Source organism: Rhinolophus hipposideros (genome assembly GCF_964194185.1).
Source record: "Rhinolophus hipposideros genome assembly, chromosome: 24".
In the NCBI taxonomy this organism is placed as follows: Eukaryota; Metazoa; Chordata; class Mammalia; order Chiroptera; family Rhinolophidae; genus Rhinolophus; species Rhinolophus hipposideros.
Genome location: NC_138070.1, coordinates 33,626,127 through 33,646,396, shown reverse-complemented (window position 1 = coordinate 33,646,396; position 20,270 = coordinate 33,626,127). Strand labels below are relative to the sequence as shown.

General features: G+C 37.5%; 1 protein-coding gene and 1 pseudogene across 2 annotated transcripts in view; one reads left to right on the top strand and one right to left on the bottom strand.

Moving 5' to 3' along the window:
• JAM3 (junctional adhesion molecule 3) overlaps positions 1 to 20,270 on the bottom strand; it is a 75,318-nt gene that overhangs the window by 38,501 nt on the left and 16,547 nt on the right. The window lies entirely within an intron of this gene.
• On the top strand, positions 18,464 to 19,471 carry LOC308492611 (secretory calcium-binding phosphoprotein proline-glutamine-rich protein 1-like; annotated as a pseudogene). The gene is made up of 2 exons: positions 18,464 to 18,474; positions 19,178 to 19,471. The product of its transcript is annotated as a secretory calcium-binding phosphoprotein proline-glutamine-rich protein 1-like (transcript).

Genomic DNA, 20,270 nt, shown 5'->3' with positions numbered 1-20,270 from the left:
TTTAAAAAAGGACTATTAGAGGAATACACTGTGTTGCAAAACTCCATGTCTTACACTACAGGGTTGACTGTCAAAAGGAAGGCCGCAGGGGAAGCCAGGCGATTAAAAAAACTAAGGTGGGGCTTCTTCCTGGCCATTTGGGGAGAACAATGAAGAAGAAATTCAAGACTCACTCACGGAGCTGGAGGGCTCCTGGCCCTGTTTCATCTCCATAGTCTTAGGTTCCCTCCATCAAAGAGACTGAGGAAATACAGCAGAAGGAAAAACAGCAAACATCAAAGATCCCAAAATTGTTTAGCCTGACCCTGGTGACTCAAAAATGTCCCGGAAGAGTTTCAAGTACTGTAAACTGAGTTGGCTCAGTGTCAACATCATATTAACAGAGAACCAATCATTTCTCAATGAGCAAAAAAATAAAATATTTTTGTTTCGCAAACAACAACAACAAAAAGATACAAATAGGTTAGAAATAAAAGGATGTACTACACTAACACTAGTAAAAAAAAGTGAGGTGACTACATTAATATCAGACAAAGTAGACTTCAGAGCAAAGAATATTACCAAGCATTTAAAAAGGTCATTCATAATGATAAAAAGGTCAATTCATCAAGAGGACAGAACAAACCAACATAAAGATGTACTTATAACAAAGCTGAAAAACATATAATGCATAAATCCAGTTATTGCTACAGATTTTAATATTCTCCTCTCAATAGTTAATAAAACAAGTAGACAGAAAAAATTGATAAGGATATAGAATATTTTAAAAAGCACTATCAATGTGACTTAGTTGGTATTTATAGAACACTTCACCCAGAGATAGAAAAAACACATTCTTCTCAAGTGCACATAGAAAATTTACCAAAGTAGACCATATTCTGGGCAATAAAACAAATCACAATAAATTTTAAAGGATTCAAATCATACAAAGTATGCGCTACAACTACAATGAAATTAAACTAGAATTCAGTAACAGAAAGGTATCTGAAAAATCCCTAATACTTTGAAACTAAATAACATAGTTTTCGATTACCCATAGATCAAAAAAGAAATTGAGGGAAATTAGAAAGCATTTTGAACTGAATGAAAATGAAAACATGACATATCAGAATTTGTGGTAGGCCACTAAAGCAGTAACTAGAGTGAAATTTATAGTCCTAAAGGCCAATATTAGAAAAAAAGGTCTCAAATAAATGACCTTAGCTTCTACATTATGAAAGTGGAAAAAGAATAAATTGTATCCAAAGTAAGCATAATAAAGTAAAGAATATAGATCAAAGCAGAAATCATGAGACAGAATATAGAAAAACAGAGAAAAACCAATAAAACCAAAAGCTGGTTCTATAAAAAGATCAATAAAATTAATAAACCTCTATCTAGACTGATCAGGAAAAGAAAGAAGACACAAATTGATTAATTCAGTAATGAAAGAAGTGGAATCATTACAATTGTATGGATATTAACAGAACATTGAGGCAATATTATGAGTAAGTTTATGCTTATAAATTTGATCACTCAGAGGAAATAAATTCCTTGAAAGACACAAACTACCAGAGCCCACTCAAGAAGAAGTAAATAACCTGAATATCTGTATGTCTACTTTTTAAAAAATTGTAGATAAAAGCCTTCACACAAAGAAAACTCCAGGCCCAGACAGCTTCACTGGTGAATTCTACCAAACATTTAGAGAAACAGTAACACCAATTCTGAACAACTTTTCCAGGAAACGTGAAGAGAAGGAAATATTTCCTAACTTACTCATTCTATGAGGCCAGCATTACCCTACTATCCAAACCAGACAAAGACATTACAAGAAAACTACAGAGCAATATATCTCATGAACATAGATGAAAAAATTCCCAATAAAATTTTAGCAAATCAAATCCAAAACTGTATTTAAAAAAGACCAACTGAGGTTCATACCAGTAATGCAAGGCTGGCTTAAAATTTGAAAATCAATCAATGTAATTCATCATACTAACAAGCTTAAAAAGAAAAAACTATATGGCATTCTCAATAAATGCATAAAATCCAACATACATTTGATTAAAAAAAAAACTGGAAAAGAAAGAAACTTACTAAGATAGATAGACAACAGGCAGAACAAAAAAATAGAAGCAAGCCACCCAGTGGCTCAGGTTAGAGCTCTGTGCTCCTAATGCCGAAGGCTGTCAGTTGGATTCCCACATGGGCCAGTGGGCTCTCAACCGCAAGGTTGCCGGTTCGAATCCTTGAGTCCCACAAAGGATGGTGGGCTGCGCCCCTTGCAACTAATAACATCAACTGGACCTGGAGCTGAGCTGCGCCCTCCACAACTAAGATTGAAAGGACAATAACTTGACCTGGAAAAAAGTCCTGGAAGTACACACTGTTCCCCAATAAAGTCCTGTTCCCCTTCCCCGATTAAAAAAAAAAAAATCTGAAAAAAAAGGAAGGGAACAAAAAAAAGGAAAGAACTCAAGGCGGCAATTAGCTTAGTTAGCTCATTTGGTTAGAACACTGGTGCTCCTAACAACAAGGTTGCCAGTTTGATCCCGTTTGATCGCCACATGGGCCACTGTGAGCTGCGTCCTCCACAACTAAGTTGAAACAACTACTTGACTCAGAGATGATGGGTCCTGGAAAAACACACTTAAAATAAATACAATTTTTTTTTACAAAAAGGAAAGAACTCTTAATTTTTCTCATACCATGTAATGATCTTCCCCAAACACCTCAGAATTAAGCTTTTGGCTCTGTTTTTGAACTTTAAAATGAGATCCTAGAATGTACCAAGGAATAAGGAAGAGAATGGGAAAGTGGGGAAATGGTTAAAATGACGTTAAAATTGAAGTTTAGAAAAAAAGTATTTTTCTCATTCCAGATTTAAAAAAAATAAAACAGGAATCTCCATGTTAATTTTACAGAATTTATCCCAGGGGAAAAGGATTTCATTTTTAGTTTCCATAGATTCGTAAATTAATAGGAGAACCATACACCAAATTTCAGTTATAATGGAAATCCAATATTCTCATAATACCAAAGCACACACTAACATTTCTAGGAGTATTTCCTATGTGCCGAGCACCAAGTTCCTGAAAAGCACTGGACTTTCATATTTCTCCTAACAATCCTATGAAATAGGAACTGTGATTAGCCCCATTACAGATGAGGGGAGCGATTCACAGAGAGTCACGTCACTAAGCACAGTGCTCTTACCCATCCTGCTGCACTGCCTCACCTGACTACATATAGCATAAGATACTGTGACATTTGACGTGAAAGTGGAAGGGTGAAAGATGAAAATCCTGTTGCATTTGAGGCCTGAAGCCACAGGCTGATCTTAGAGAAAGTTTAATATGCTGCCTTCTGTGTAATGGGTAGGGGCTAGAGTGACTCCATAATCCTTATTAAATCACCAGCAGGGTTCATTAGAAAAGCACTGCAGTCAAATGCACTCTTGGAGGCGGATTATTTATCCAAATGCCTGAACCTTGGTCCCTTCTGAATCCCCAGTACCTAGCACAGTAATCGACATATATTAAGGGCTCATAAATGTTTTTTGTTGAATGATTTTCAAGAAAGAAATGTTTCACTAACAGGCAGTAAAGAGTACTAAATGGACAGTGTGGGTTCTAGCACTGGCCTGTCTGGGTTTGATACCAGTTCCATCATTTACCAATTTGGATACTATTCTGTCTGTTTTCTCATCGGTGAAATGCAGGTATCAGTGCCTACCTCATAATGTGATTGAGATAATTAAATGAGTTACTGCATATAAAGGACTTATAACAATTCCTGGCACATACCGATAAAAACTGGAGTGAGGAAAAGAAAAAAATGAAAAGTAGTGGGATCAGATTTGCTTTTTAAGAAGATAAAAAGGCAATACTGGTGGAAGATGGAAAATTCTACCAAAAGAACACTATATTATTATAAAGGCACAAAGAAGTTTACTCTATTTTCTTGTGCACTTAGGATACTCTCTCATATTAAAACATTAATAGCAGGAATGCCTTAGCTAAACTCAACAGAAATTTAAAATGGAGATAGGATTAAAATCCAGATATTCGGATTCATAGTCCAATGTTCTCTCCCCTAGGAAATAATGTCCTTACCCAAGTCACTTCCTTGCTAGCCCTGTTTGAACAAATATTCTGGTCTCATCTTCAGTAAATCAAACAACTGTGCTTATAGTGAAATGGCTGCCCCCCCTTGAAAATACTCTGGCTCCCAGAGCATACCACTTACTATATAGAGAACTGGGATGAAAATCCATGTTTTAATGTGTACCTAAATGACAGTGTCACTCTACGAATGATAACATCACATTAACTTGTCATTGCCATTAAACAACATGTGTTAAATTCATAAGCCAATTATCCCTGTTAAGTTGCTCCTACATATTTTGTTTGGAAAAGGCTACAAAAACAGAAGAAATTTCCGTGGTGTTTATCCCGTTACCCCGCGTTGGGTGTTTACAACAGGGGCAGTATCCCTAGAATTCTGAGCATCTTGCCTGACCACTCTACTGAGCACAGTTTATTCTGAGACATAAAACATCACTTTGTGCTTTCAGAAAATTAATTTTGGGTTTGGTTCACTCATTCTTTTGCTCAAGAAACATTTATTTAGAAGCTTGAGTATTTAATCAATAAGTAGTACGATGTAGTAGGTTAAGAGCTCATACGCTAGAATGCCTGGGTTTGAATTGTGTCTCCACTGCATAACAGGTATTTGCAACTAGTCTTACTCAACCTCCCTTTTTCCTCATTCATAAAATGATAATAATTACAATACTTCCCTCTTAAGGTTGTACAAATTAAGTAAGATAGCATATGTAAAGTGTTTAGTATAGTACCCAATAAAGAGGAAGCATTCACTCGATGTTAGCCATTATTACTATTATTACTATTATATTAAAGGACCACTTTCTGGGGTGTTGAAGTATAAACCCAGATTACCCTCAAGGAGCTGTCAATTGGGAAACAGAACTCAGCTGCATAACTAAAAGAGTGGGAACTCTAAAGTGGTCTTAAAGAGAGAGTTTAATTGTGGTTTTTTTATTTCTGCTACCACGCACTCAATGTTTAGGTCCTCAAGGGACTTTCCTCACCATCTGGGCCATCAATCGAATGGGTTAGAAAAGCACTCATAATTTTCCTACATTACACCTCTTCCTCAGCAGGAAAGACTCTGTGGGTGGGAAGCAGCAAAGAACACTGGATGTTATGCAGAAATCAATCACTCTGCGGAAGATACAAGGACCCTACAGAATTGAGTCACACAAACTTGTCTGGATCTGGAAAAATGCGATCATTTCATTGAAGGTCCAGAGAAAGGAACGAAAAAGTAGTATAAGAGGGAATTTACTCCAAGTACTCTTCCACCCAAACCTATAAGCTTGAGAACAGTTTATCTTATCGGTTTCAATATATTACAAATAACTAGTATTGTCTCATCCTCAAACACTACCACCAGACAGAGAACAACAGAGTGAGAGAGAAGGATCTAAATAGATCCTCATTATGTAGATACCCTCAAATCCGCTTCCAAGTAGTGGGGACTGGGTGAAAGAAAGAAAATCTAGAAAATAGAAACAGACTTTAATAATAGTGTTGATAAAACTCTGAAACCTGCCACCTGCCACTGTAGCTCACATTGATCTCATTTCATTCCTCCCTCAGGCTCGGGCAGCATGGATACATTTAAACAGAGACTTTGCGGAGACTGACTGAATCCAAAGATGTGTCTCTAACGGTGAAATCAGTGGGAAAGCTATTCTGGGAAGAGCACTTACCCAGCTATCCCTCACAAATATCAGCAGGTGAAGCTCTATCTCATCAAGGTCAGTAAGCTGGCTCTAAATTCAGTTAGGAAGCTCGGTATGCCATGAAAATCTAGCTCAGAAAAATAAAAGAAAAATGTTGCTATTTGTCGAAATCAAAGTTCAGTGCATTTTGACAATACCCGTGGTATGTATGATGCAACAAAGGATTTCTGCCACTTTTATTTATTTTTTTCAATTTCTGTTGGGGAATACTGGGGAACAGTGTGTTTCTCCAGGGTCCATCAGCTCCAAGACGTTCTCCTTCAATCTAGCTGTGGAGGGAGCAGCTCAGCTCCAAGTCCAGTCACCATTTTCAATCTTAGTTGCAGGGGGCACAGCCCACCATCCCATGAGGGAATCAAACCGGCAACCTTGTTCTTCAGAGTTCACACTCTACCAACTGAGCCATCTGGCCGCCCAGGATTTCTGCCACTTTAGCTATCTTGTTAGAGGTACCGCGCACATACAAGAAAGACAGTTGACCCAACTATAAAGAGAATGCACATCTGTACACTTGACTTGCCCTCCCTCTGAGGAGGTATTTCAGCCTCAGGGACTATAGTTCTGACTTCAGATACACAGGAAAAGCAAAATCTTGCCCTGGTAGAAACAGGTAACTGTCTCTTCAAACTCACTGAAGCCAATTCTGCAAATCCCAAATATGTCACATGAAGCTTCTAATGGGTTTTCTCAGATTGTGGTTATTGTGCTTCCTGTAAGAACTAACTTCGTTTCATTAAGAAACTCTAACAAAGTATTTTATTTCATTTGGAATTGTTTAGTTTTCCTCTCTGAAGTTGAACTTTTATGTCCACTCTCTCCTTAAATGCAGCCCATCTGTAACTGAAGGCTCTGCATATGCATGAAGTTATATGCATGCATGGTGTGGATGCAGTAACAGGAATGGCCAGCTCATGTTTTCTCCCCAACTATAGTATTTTTCCTGGAGGGCAGAGCCTTGCTCACACATTAGCATGCCCTGTGTGTATCGCAGACACTCTAAATACTGACTAGATCCAGGGGATAGATCTTGTCCAGATTTGGGGGAAACTCAAGGGTGAGAGCCATTAATAATGGCATGAACGTAACATCAGTCTTACAGTGCTGAGAAAAGTAGATACATAAAAGAAAAAAGGAAAAAAATTAAGAACAGATTTTTAAATTTAAAAACGTGGAGGTCACTCTTTAAAAACCACTTTCCATGATTTGGGATATTTATAAAGTAGCATGTTGCAATATAAAAAGAAATCAAAAGGGGGCAGCCATTTAGCTCAGTTGGTTAGAGCGCAGAGCTCTTAACAACAAGGTTGCCGGTTCCTTCCCCACATGGGCCACTGTGAGCTGCACCCTCCACAATTAGATTGAAACAACTACTTGATTTGGAGCTAGTGAATCCTGGAAAAACACACTTCAAATAAAAAAAAATAAGTTTTTTTTTTTAAAATCAAGAAAATATTAACCAGAGATAAACATTATTTGGTCAGAAACATAGCAAATGTTATTTAAAGTAAAATACAGTTTTAAACTCTTTTTAATTCTTTGCAATTTGGATATTTCCATCCCCAATAATGCCTTCCTTCTCCATTAGTAGAAAAAAATCTAGAGTTGACAACACAACCAGTAGTCAGCCTGCTCCTCAAAGCCAGACTAATAAGATGTAAGAAGAGATGTCTGCAAAAGACATTACGTTTTCCAATAATGCTCCAAAGTGACACTTGTTAGGAATTTCACTAAGTCGAAAATGAAGGTGCCATTGATGTACCCGTTCCTGAGTGCATGATGTACGGAGCAAAGTGACCAGCTAAGACTCAATCCAATATGCAAAAATGTCTTGAAATATAGAATATCAACCACAGATATTAAAACTGTTTCTGCAATTTGCCAACTTTCATAATACTTATTTTAAAAATTCCCTCTTAGAAATTTTCTAAGTTCAAACGGTTGGGGGAGAAGGGACTTAAGACACATTCACTATTTTCCATTTCTCTCTTAAAGTATTTCCCTTCACCCCAAGAAGCTCTGCCTGAAGCTAGCAGATGGTATGAAGGGACCATGAAGATTTTTCTATATTGTATACTTCCAAAGGGATCCCTCAAGGACAATGCTATATTGTAACCCTCTTCCACAACCCCATGACACACGGACACACTTTCTCAGTAATCCCCAAATGGTTCTAGAAGTGCCAAGTATAATGTTAGCATACAGCAAACATTTGATGATGTTAAACAGAATTAAATATAATAAATGTGGTGAATTCTGAGAAACCACAAACTAAGGAGTACTTCCGGACTGGTATAGCATAGGGAAAGAGTAATTCTGGCCACTCTACCAAAGGAAAGAATCCAAATGTGTTCGCTGCTGATAAACTAGCACCCAACACACCAAAGAAGTCAGTGGGTGCACATGGCAGCAGGAAATGCAAAGGCAGCAGCCTTTGCAGGAAGGAAGAAAGAGAGGGGCGGGTAAATGCAGAACTAGCTTTGGTTAACAGAACTGAGGCTTCAAAGAGATTGCCTTCCCTTCAGTGGAAGAGCAGGTGATTAGAGTCCCAAGTAAACATCTGCCCAAACAACTGGTCCCTGGATTTGAGAAGAATCCTAAAACACAGGAAATTCCCAAACACTGCTATATACTATGAAGTATGAAGTGAACTAACGAGTGTAAAAGCACTTGCCTTAGCGTCTAAAGCCACTGTACTATTCTGCAGATCCAGGACTTCCGGATAGAACTGAACATACCAAGAAGATCAGAGAATACAGGCCCTTTTCTATTCATAATATATTTATACTCAATTCAGAGCTCACTCCAGCGATAGAAACTAATTATATAAATAACATCTAAAGGCCAGATGATATTAATGGTTGTATTAAGTACAGCAAAGAAAAGATGATTCATTTGCTGTGTGTTAAATTTTATTTTATTTATTTATTTTTTAAAATTTATTTATGGCTTTTTTAAGGAGGGTGCAGCTCACAGTGGCCCATTGCAGGGATCAAACAGGTAACCTTGGTGTTATCAGGATCATGCTCTAACCAACTGAGCTAACAGGCCACCCCTGCTGGGTGTTAAATTTTAGATTTATGTTCAACAAATGTGACAGACAAGACCTTCAATTGAAAGAAAATTAACCAACCTTGTTTTTCCACTTGCTAAAATTATGTTTTATAACAAAATAGTCCAAATATAATGGGTAAATACACCTGTTCGGAATATCTTCTAAATATTTCTTTGCATAATTCGAAAAACTATAGGCAACCCTATGTTTACTGCAGAGCTATTCACAATAGCCAAGATATAGAAACCACCAAAATGCCCATTTATAGACGACTGGATAAAGAAATTGTGGTACATTTATACAATGGACTGAGTATTACTCTGCCATAAAAAAGAATGAAATCTTACCAATATGGATGGACCAAGAGAATATAATGTTAAGTGAAATAAGTCAGACTGAGAAAGACAAATACCATATGATGTCTTATATGTGAAATCTAAAGAACAGAATAAACGAGCGAACAAAACAAATAGACTCAGAGATAGAGAAAAAACATGGTTGCTAGATGGGAGGGAGCTTGGGGGACGGAAGAGAAGGTGAAGGGATTAGAAAGTACAAATTGGTAATCACAACGTAGTCATGGGTATGTAAAATACAGCATGAGGAATATAATCAATTATGTTGTAAAGATTATGTAGGATCCCACATGGGACTTATAGGAGGGATCACTTCATAGATTGTGTAATGCCTGACCACTGTGCTATACACCTGAAGTTGAAGTAGAATAGTATTGAAAGTCAGCAATTTTATATATATATGTGTATATATTATACACACATATATAGTTTCAGGATGTAAAGTGCACCATAGGGAATATAGCCAATGGTATTGTAACAGCTATATACGATATCAGAGGGGCAGTAGACTTGCTGGGGTTATCACTTTGTGAGGAGTGTAAATGTCTAATCATTATGTCATTTTGTACCTGAAACTAACAAAAAACTAAAAATAAATAAAATAAATGTCTCTTTGCATATACAAATATGTTTTTTCCACTGGTACAAGAAGACTATTTTAGAAATTTTGCACTAATATGTGTACAATGAGGCAAACTGAATAAAACTTGCAACCAGTCAGTCCATACATTCTACAGCAACCAAACCCAGAGTGCCTCAAACATTCATATGCATGCTAACCACCTGGCATTTGGTTAAATGAAGATCCTGGTTCACTACTCTGGAGTTGAGCCGGAGATTGTCCACCTTTATAAACTGCTGGTCTATAGAGCACACCTTGAGCGGCAAGGCACTAAACTGCATTTTCTAATAATTAATTAGGGTTAAAACATGGCAGTGCTCCTATCAGGTGTTTCTGTTGCTAGGGGTGGTATCTGCTGGAAGATATTTTGGCAGCAATGGTGCCCCTATTTCTTCTCCAATTCATTGACAAAGTCAATCTTTTTGTGTTCAAAAAGACCCTCACACCTCTAAATCTTTCCCCTAGATGATCATGATTTTGGGGAGGTGAGGGCAGCTGGTTGAAGCTCCATTCAGGTCCTGATATGGCAAGAAAAATAAACACTTTCCTCACTCCTGCCCTTTGGGATGCTACCAAGAGCATCCTGAAGCAGAAGTTTCAATATTGTGAGTTGCTTGCTGTTGTGCGGGGCGGCCTGCAGGGTCTCAGCTCCTGCTCCCCATATAAGAATGCAGGATGTGGCTAGGCCAAAAAGGAACACCCACGGAGCCATAGGTAGGGGAGTCATACCACTATAGTCTCACTGGAGGCTGGGCGAGACACACGCAGTAGTAGCCACACGATCCACAGTCTGCCATTCTCTGCCTGCCAACCAACCAACCAATCAATGCAGCCCCGCAGTTACATCAGTAGCCAATTGGCTAACCGGTCACAGCTGATGGCCAACCAATCACAGTTGATGGTCATTCACTACCCGAGCCAGCACCTCCGCACGCGAGGCCAGAGAGCCTGGAAACTGCTCTCTGGGACTCTGTCCCCACTCTTGCTCTTGGAACATAGACTAAAAATGACCAGTGGAGCCTGTGGAGAAGGAGGTTCTTGACTCTTACTTACCTAATTCCAAAGCAGTAGGTATCAGTTGGTGAGTGCCATCTTTGGCAGTCCCTTCCTATCCCTGCTGTCTGATGAGGTTGAACCTGAAACTAATTGCCTTGGTCAAGAACAGCAGTACAGGGGCCGGCCTGAAGGCTGCCGGTTCGATTCCCACATGGGCCAATGGGCTCTCAACCACAAGGATGCCTGTTCAATTCCTCGAGTCCCGCAAGGGACGGTGGGCTCCGCCCCCTGCAACTAAGATTGAACACGGCACCTTGAGCTGAGCTGCCTGCCTGATGGTTCTGTTGGTTGGAGCACGGGCTCTCAACCACAAGGTTGCCAGTTCGATTCCTCTTCCCGCAAGGGATGGTGGGCTGTGCCCCTGCAACTAGCAATAGCAACTGAACCTGGAGCTGAGCTGCGCCCTCCACAACTAAGACTGAAAGGACAACAACTTGACTTGGGGAAAAGAAAGTCCCGGAAGTACACACTGTTCCCCAATAAAGTCCTGTTCCCCTTCCCCAATAAAATCTTTAAAAAAAGAAAAAAAAGAAGAACAGCAGAACCTCCAGGAAGAATACTTAGGGATCTTAATACTTTTATTAGCTCCCAGAGAAAAAAATCCATTATTAGACTTGAGACATTCATTTATTTTATTTTGTTATGAAGGAAGGACACTACTGCCTATATTTGCTCATTCATTCATTTACTCACTCATTTTTTTCAACATACATTGAATGTTACTGAACACCTACTACGTACTGTACTGAGTGCTAGAGCTACAGAGAACAATTCCTACTCTCAGGGATCTCACATTCTAAACGCATTCTCACAATGCATACATAGAAAACATCCTAATTCTACACATATAATTAATGCAATTGCAATAAAAGCTATAAAGAAAAGTATAGGGGGCTATGAAAGCACATAATAAGAGGTACTAATCTGAGAGATTAGGGGAAGCTTCCCTAAGGAAGTGACATTTAGAATTGAATTCTAAAAAGGAAGCCAAAGAGCATTATATGCACTAGGAAGCACGTATAATAGCTCTGAGCATGTGTGAGAAAATAAAAGAAAGCCAAGGGAGCTGAGTTATTGTGAGCAGAGACAACTGATGAGAGATAAAACCAGAGAGAGAAAAAGCAGCTCAAGACTTAGGGCTTAATACTAAGAACAATATGAAGTCCCTAAAGAATTGTAAGCAAGGGAATGAAACAAGCAAACTACAAAAGTATTATTTAGAGTATGAACTCAATTATTAAAAATGTACAGGAAAATGACTAGAAGTAAATATGTAAAAATGTTAAATTGTCACAACATTGTCCTGATAGGATTATGAATAGTTATTTTTCTTATATATACTTATTAAACTTACCAAATCTATATTGTCAATAAATTATTCTTACAGTTTAAAAACAAAAAATCCTACACCTCACACCCGCTAGAATGACTATTATCAACAAGATGAGTAATGACAAGTGTTGGAGAGGCTGTGGAGAAAAAGGAACCCTCACATATTGCTGGTGGGAATGTAAACTGGTACAGCCACTATGGAAAACAGTATGGAGGTTCCTCAAAAAATTAAGAATAGAGTTACCATGTGAGCCAGCAATCCCTCTTCTGGGTATCTACCTGAAAAATTTGAAAACACTTACTCACAAAAATATATGTACTTTATGTTCACTGCAGCATTATATCATGGAATACTACTCAGTATTAAGAAAAGATGAAATACTGCCATTTGCAACAATATGGATGGATCTGGAGAATGTCATCCTAAGTGAAATAAGTCAGACAGAAAAAGTCAAGAGCCATATGATTTCAATCATATGTGGAATATAAAACTGAAAGCAAAAAATGAGTAAGACAAACAAACAAAACAAAACTCATAGACACAGACAACAGTATGGAGGTTACCAGAGGGAAAGGGGTGGGGGAAGTAGGAAAGGGTAAAGGGGGTCAAATATATGGTGAAAGGAAGGAGATTTGACTCTGGGTGGTGAACACACAATTCAATATACAGATGATGTATTATAGAATTGTACACTTGAAACCTATATAATTTTATTAATTATATATGTCACCCCAATACATTTAATAATTTTTTTAAAAAAAATCCATGTCCCCAAAACAACATTGTAATGGCTCCCTTTCCCCTTGCCTCATGCAGTCTTTCCATCAGCACATATCTGGAGGATACATCCTCAATCCCAGAGTTAGTCTGGTTCAAATCCTAGGTGACAACTATTCTTTGTCCCTCTACTACCAAAGCTATAACTGAAAGGACTACACTAACGGCCGTTCAGTACTAGGCCAATCCACAGTGTCTAGCTGTTAGTACCATCACATTTCTAGAAGAAAATACCACTCAGAAGACAGATGCGCAGTAAAAAGAATGAAACCTGTGAGCATTTTAGCTCGCAAATACCTTAAGATAGTTTACAATGTACTTAAGGGGAGGAATGGAAAAACAGCTAGTTAACATAACCACAGCAGACAATGTCTAATGGCTCTTATTCTATAGTTTGTTTTAGTGCGCAAACTCTTGAGTTTGGGTTTTCAGGCTCTTTCATATTGTGAATTTATACATGTTCAGAATCATATTATGTAACAATCCAATTATATCTAAGTTCAAGGATTTGAATAGATAAAAGAAAAAGCTCCTTCAAAGCTCAGCATTTGAAGTTTTCAACACTGCGGTAGTTTGGAATTTTCAAAAGATATACAGCTTTGTTACACTGCTGTCAGAGAAAAGATTCTGCTAAGGAGACCACAGTGAAACCCAAAAAGGTCCTCAGCAGAGCCTGAGGGCACTACAGAATCCACATGTTCAGATGATTTCCCCTAACTTTAAAGCAAAGTGTTTACTTATGGTTCTAAACTCTCCTACCTGACACTGAGTTTCTTTTCTGACAATTAATTTTACCCAGTTTGCTCTTTCTCATCTGTTTTTTTCTTTTTTATACCTTTCCCTTTATGTTTCCAAGCCAACCCTGAGTTCCTATATATTGTAAACCCAGGATATGATGATAAACTGAAATATCAGACATAGAATTAAACAACTCAACAAAATTTACCAAGTGCTACTGTGTTCAGATTTTGCCTTTTAAAATCCATAAATTAAGAAGTATATAAAGCAAGACGAGGCGGTACAGGAATGTTCAGAATAAACCTAAGGTAACACATTGATTTTACTCAAAACATGGCCATTAGTATCCAGAGATAGGTCCACTAGAATTCCTCATTAGCACAGAATTCACTAAATTTTCAATACAGGCATACCCTGTTTTCTTGTGCTTTGCTTTTTTGCACTTCACAGATGTTGCCTTTTTTGCAAAATGAAGGGCTTTTTTACAAACCAGCAAAAATATGATATGACTCGTCTTTATTGCAATATTCGCTTTATTGCAGTGGTCTGGAACTGAAATGAGAATATCTCTGAGGTATGCCTGTATCCCACACATCACATCCAATTTAAACTTACCTGTATAACTCATAACGCAAATTGAGGCCTTCCAAACTATCCATTCCAATTGCTCTTAAGAAGTTGTTGTCCAAGCATTTTTTAAGTGTTTAGGGGCCAAGGAAAGCAGGGGTTGTTTAGGTTTAACAGTATGAGCTCTGGAGGTGGTAGGGTGGATGGATGCCAGTGGTCAAAACATCATTGGTAAACATAGAGGATTTGTCAATTTTTGTTTTGGTGTCAAAATTTTACATGTATGCCATTGCTTTTGATACAGAATGAAACTGAATTTAAGGGGGGAAACTGAGGGATTGGGTTGGGAGTGTATTAATAAAGTTGGATTCTAGTTTCAGTTCCACCACTTAATACCGATGTGATCTAAAGCTGGTTCCTGAATTTCTCTTGGCTTCAACTGCTGCTTCTTGAATAATTTCTTACAACAGTGGTTCTCAACTGGAGAAGATACTGCCACACATTTGGAAAGGTCTGGAGTCATTTTTGGTTCATAACTAGGGGTGCTGCTACTGGCATATAGAGGCCAGGATACTGCTAAACATCCTACAATACACAGGACAGTCCCTCCCTCCTCCACCCCCCACCCAATAACAAAGGATTAGCCAGCCCAAAATGTCAACTGTGCTAAGGTTGAGAAATCTTGTCTTACAGTATCTTTCAGTTCTAAAATTCTGTACCCTTTGTGTCTGTATGAGTCAAGAGGGGTAAATATTACCTTTATGGGTAGAAAACGTAACAAAAAGGATTAAATGACTTGCTAAGAGCATAGTGAAAATTGGTGGTAAAACCATTGACTCTTGGTAACCAGTCCAGTTATTGAGAAATTAGATTTGGCTTATAAGATAGTTCCTTCTTCTAGAGAAGTCCAACATAAGCAAACTTTAAAGAAAATGTTTAAGTCTCTCATCTAGCTAAGTCTGTTACAAGACACATGCCAAGATTTTGTTCTCCAATGGGTGCCTCGAAGTTTTGAACAGGAATTAACGTATCCAGACTCTCAAGATTTCAACTAACACTTTGAAATGAATATGAATAATCTATGAGAGAGAAAGAGAGAGAGAGAGAGAAAGAGAGAGAGAGAGAGAGAGAGAGCCCTGGGAGGCCAGAATTAGTGCCCATAATGCTAGTTCAATGCCCAACATTTGGTTTGCTTAGGCATTTTTTGAAACATATGTACTCTTTGGGTCTTAAAAGAGGTATTTTATTTGTTGAGTTACAGTGTTTTCTTTTATATTCTCCCCTACTTTCTTGTAATATGCAAAAGAAAAATAAAAAAACATGCCCTTCATCTGAAGGGCTCCTAACATTACATGGCACACTGATCTCAGCACATGAAATCCCTATCACTTCATTTCACTAAGTGTTTGGGAAAAGACAATACTAAACTTTCATGTGAAAACACCCAATAGAATACGGAGGCCTATATATTCATATGGCACTTCGTTATCCTGACCTCATCCATTCTAAATAGCTATTTATTTACTAAGATGTTGATTTTTAATGTAAACTCACTGATTTACATTGGCAGCTCCGCTCCTTCACTTGAAGATATGCTGAAATTTCCACTAGAACTTTTTGTTATTCAAAATTTGCTAGTTCAGGCATAAAAATTTCCCCCAGGCATAAGAGGTGTGATCTTTTCTACAAATTATCATTAAACAACTTTTTTAAATCCAAGAATGTCAAAGAGAAATTTTCCTTCTTTACTCTTGAAACTTAAAACTAAATTTTGGGGTTTTTAGAAAAATTACGGACATCAGTCTGTACTTTAGATGAAATATCTTTCCTACATAGAAAAAATAAATTTAAAAAGTTGCCATTTCATCAAAATAAACCATCAGGGAAGCTTTAATATGAGAAACTTCCTCCAAATTAGGACTATAACAGAAAGTTTTGGAGAACCAGAACATTACTGAAACTTTGGAACCCAAACAGAATAAAGTAGAGAATGGTAATATTTTATGTTTATATAGCATTTTACAGTTTACAGTACCAATTTCACACACGATCTCATTTGATCCATGTAACAATCCTATAGACTGGATATAAATCTCTCATAGATTAAGAGAATAGGGCTCAGATATATTAGGTTAGTGCAAAAGTAATTGCAGTTTTTGCAATTATTTTTAACCTTTTAAACCTCAAAACTTGAAAGCATAAGAGATCAAAGTGGAAACCAGGTCTCCTGACTCCAAGTTATTTTAAAATAAAGATTAAGAAACACACAAATTAGACCATTGTTTATCATCTGTCAAGGCTGCAATGTATTTGAACAGGAATGCTTATCAGCCCCCATCTAATATAGCTAGTGAGTGAAGTCCTTGACCTTTCCCCAAAAACCACAACTAAAGAATAAACACTAACCTCCTTATGGTGCCATGTTCTCTCATCAATGAATATTTGTATACCTATTATGTCCCAAACATTATGTTAAGCATAAGACAACGTTTCTATCCTCAAGCCACAAACTATTTGAAGAGTCAAGACACACACACAGGATAAATATATGACATTAATGATTTAAATTAGTAGGTCAATATAGCATCAAGGAATACGAGTCAAGGAAGACTATAATTGGGGTGAATCTAAGTTTTGTGGAGCCTAAAAGCTGATACAATTTTGAGGCCTCATTAAGAAAACAAAAACAAAATTATGAGCACAAAATTAGATGCAAAGTGAGTATTTACTAAGAATGAGAACATAAATCACACAAAAAATTATGGATTTAAAAAGTTGGCACCACAAATATCACAAAATCCAGAAAAATAGCAATTTTTTATTAACCCATTAGTACTCTATAATTCTTCCTACATGTTTTAGGACTTTCTGATCACCTCATCATATGCCAATGAGTTTATAATATGGTCTATGGAAATAACAGAATAATTAAGACTTTCCTTTGGCATGATTAATCAAAAAATTTAATATTAATAGTTTAGGAAAATTTCTTTTCACTTCACTATTTATTATTGGTAATATAGCAAAGTGAAATATTCATTATTGGCAAATCATGCAAAGTATTAAGGATTGTTGCTAAATTTGGGCGATCCTCTTTCTAAAATTTCTTTCACATTTAAGCTGTAGGATTTCAGGGCATTTCAAGTTTTCCTGTAGAGTGACTAATCTTAAATAAACTTTGACACACACACACACACACACAAACTCATTATCTGTTTTTTCAACCCCAGCCCTCATTGCAGTGGCATTACAGGGTGTTAAAAGTAGCATTCACAGTGGGTCCTACAACAACATGTCACAATCCTAACAAATCAAATATCATGGTAGAATATTCCTGGAAGCCTACACCAAGATGGCGAAGCAATAACAACTATACTTAACAGTGACTGTGGACCATATAAACAATCCCACTAAACCAGAACTGAATGTTCCCAACTCAACTCTCCCAGGGTGGGAAAAATGCCTGTGGTCATTACAATGTTACACAACATAATGAGAAGTATGACAGAAGGGAAGGCAGAGTAGAAGAAGAGAACAGTTGTAACTGACTATAGGTAAGGTATCAAATAACTTTGGCAAATTTGAGGACATATTTATTGATAGAATGAAATCCAGGGCCTTGGAAGGGGTTCCTTTGTAAGTGAGGAGTCCAAAAGCCTAAGCTTGATAAGCTTCACTTTAAATTTGCCTCTAAATAATTAAGGATCGAATGAATTGTAGTAAAGTAGTAATAGAAGTAGCAGCAACAGTTAGTAATAACAGTAAATCTCTATCATTTATTGAAGAAAAACAAAACCAAACACTGAGAGCTTAGTCAGGCCCTCTGCTACATACTTTACATGATTTATGTAATTAATTTTAACTTTACTGTATTAGTGTTATTTTTGTTACCATTTATTTAGATACTTTTATAGGCGCTTTATACAGTCACTGATTTACAAAACAATCTTACAAAGTTACACATTACTACTCTATAGATAAGGAAATTGACTTGAGAAGTCCCATAGCAGAGCTGAGGTCCAAACCTCAGTCAGGCTTAGGCTCCTCCTGATACATAGGAATTCAGAAGAGAAAGAGATAGCTCCAGGCTAGCGATTTTTAAAAAGCTTTACAGAGAAGTACATTAACTGGATACTAGGAATGAGCAGGAATGAACAGGAAGTAAAGCTCTGCTTTTGGAGTGGATGGGCCATGATAATTAAAAGAAATGACAATAAACAAGAATCATTCAGAAGACAGTGATGAAACAATTCTGGAGCCAAAAGCCATGCTCCAAATCTTGTGACTCCCCAATAAAAAGGGAATTAATTCAAGTCTTATGCTCAATTTCCTCCTTATAACTATAATCTTATAAACGAAAAGGAAAAAGCAACTTTTCTCTAGAGTCCAACTGCCCTGTGGTGGATGAGGACGTGCAAAGAAGTGCCTCATCTCTGTAATCTGGCAATCCAAATCCAGTGATTTCTCTGAAGCCAAGGTGGCAGTTTCCACTGAAAACTAAGGCTTTACAACGAAGCACATCACATTATTATTTCACCATAGATGAAGTATAGAAAAGGGTGAATCACGAGGATTAAAACTGAAGCCTCTAAACCTCAGTCAAGTTTTCTTCCTCAAGGTTTCATTAAAAGTGGCTTTAGGCGGATTGCAGTCAGCACGGGATTGGTTGGCTGGCAGAGAAGCGGAAGGCAGATTGCACATCATGCGGAGCCTGCTTCCTGTGTCTCCAACCCAGCCGCCAGCGAGACTACAGTGGTGCTGGGGACAAGTCTTAAGAAGAACATGATGAAGTCGATTTTTTCTTCCAAAATTCAATTCCAGAGTACAGAGATTTGGTTTGAAACACACAAGACTCTTCCTTCAGAGTGAAGTTTCTCATCCTGGCTGGCCTTCTGAGCACCGCCAGCACCGCTCTGCCCATCCCTTTTGAACAATCGGGAGGGAGGAAGTTCCAGTTGTCAGAGATTTAATTTTAACCCCAAAAGGACCACCATTTTTTCCTCAGATCCCATTTCCCCCACCTCCACAAATGCCCCCGATTCCAATTCCTCTTCCCTTTCCTTTTCCATATGATCCAAATCAGGCCCTGACACCTAATGATCTCATAGCGTTAATCACTTCTATTTTGAATCAACGAGGGGGCTTCTTTGGGAAATAATTCTTTCACTACTATGCCAGAAGTTATATAAGATGGTGCTGATTACTTACAGTCATCAGAAGATTATCTCCTTCTATCCCGTCTATAATTAATAGAAGCAGTTTTATCATTTTGCAAACTTTGTAAATGTTCCAGGGAAAACTCCAACGCGCCAGAAAGAATTTATTATCTATAGGCCATGTGCTTTAGTCATTCTTTAAATAAAATTTTAATATAACCAAAAAAATGTGGCTTTAGAAAATGTGAACTAAAAGGTACTGCTCACACATAAGAACAAAAGCAAAGTTTTAACAGATTTTATTTACTCTACACGTAGGAAATGTACTTGAGAAGAAAGTAAAATCTGTGAATTGAAGAGGGGACAAAACACAAAAATATATGTGCCTCTTCAAAAAAGTTACCTGATTCTGAACTCACTCTGAGGAATAGTTTGTTGTAATTTGCATTGCAAACAGCATGTGGGATGTTAGCCACAGGGTAATAGTAGGAGAAAATATTTGTTCTGGCTTCAATGAAGTTCAAATCCCTCATCCAATGTTATGAAACATCCTTTTAGGCCTCTTTTCTCATCACTATTGCCTAAGTTAGAAAAGAAAGACAGAGACCATATAAATGGAAGTAGATGAAAGAGGAATTCCTGCATAATTTCATCTCAGCATTTCATTCTGCTTTCCACATGGCTCAAGTCTGCACACCTCCTGGAGCTGTCCTAACATGAAACACTGGGAAAATAATAGAATTAAGCTTCTGTAAATTTGCATGCATACTTTGTTTTCCATTTAAACTAAAGTCTTCATTG